This window comes from Sceloporus undulatus, chromosome 9 (assembly GCF_019175285.1).
Source record: "Sceloporus undulatus isolate JIND9_A2432 ecotype Alabama chromosome 9, SceUnd_v1.1, whole genome shotgun sequence".
NCBI lineage: Eukaryota > Metazoa > Chordata > Lepidosauria > Squamata > Phrynosomatidae > Sceloporus > Sceloporus undulatus.
The window spans coordinates 31,405,911-31,407,030 of NC_056530.1; the positions used below are offsets into that span (position 1 = coordinate 31,405,911).

General features: G+C 42.5%; 1 pseudogene; it reads left to right on the forward strand.

Moving 5' to 3' along the window:
* Positions 1 to 1,120, forward strand: part of LOC121915340 — a 29,263-nt pseudogene extending 28,143 nt beyond the window's left edge.

Below are 1,120 nucleotides of genomic sequence, written 5' to 3' on the forward strand. Positions count from 1 at the left end.
CCACTGTGACTCGAAGCAGCTTTATTTTGGCTGTCTGTAACAGGCCATTGACTCTCTTCTTAATAGTGAACATTCTTCTTTCTTCCGGTAAAATATCCCCTGACCTTCTGTATTTCAATCCTCTAACTTTTATATATTAATATAATTTATATTAAAAATAATAGTAATAATTATAAAATATTATTTTACATTAATATTATTTATACTGTCTTAATAATATTATTTATATTGTCCTAATTCTCCCTAATACTCATATAATTATCTGTTTGCTTACAGGTAGAATTAGGACAATATCAATAATATTAATATTATCATCTCAGAGAGAAAATATATGTAAAAAGGTGCTATTGAAGAGCTCTCTGCAACCGATTCCACAGACAGACATGGCTATATCAATCATCCTTCTTTCCTTGCAGATCCCTCTGGATGGTGGCAGGGACGCATCCGCGGCAAAGAAGGCGTCTTTCCGGGGAACTATGTGGAGAAAATCTGAGATGCAGAAAACTATATTTCATCCCGGGGCGCTATCCGGCGACAGACATGCGCCCTTCGTCCTCCGCTGCTCTAGACTTTGCCTCAAATCTTGGAGGACTTCTGCCAAGGAGGCGATTTGGGATGGAAAAGGGGAACCAGAGGGGTCTTCCATGGCTGGCGCATAGCGGAAACCCGATTTCCGCCGGGTTGTCGCCTTTTGTGCCATCCTGCAAACGCAGCCGTGACGAAACACCACCCCTTTCCTCCGTTGTGCAAGGACTAAGGAGTTTCACTTTTTAATGTAGAAGGTGGGAAGATACAGTTTTAAAACAATGTGTATTTAATACAAGAAGTGGTTTTAAATGCTATCCCTTTCTGCAAAGGGTTGGGTTTGCACTCTGCAGTTGCACAGAGAACCCGTTTCTCCCCAAAATCCGGCTTGAAGGCAACCCTTTAAAGGTCAAGCTGCCGTTATTACAGACTGAAAAGGCAACTTATGGCCATTCCAGCTGTTGTTAGACTGCAAATCACAGTGGCGAGGGATGATGGGAGCTGTAGTCCAACAACAGCTAGGAGGCCATGAGACCCAGCCCTCCCCTGGCCTAGAAGCTGGCATTTTAGCAAATAGAGGCGATGCGAGAAAAAA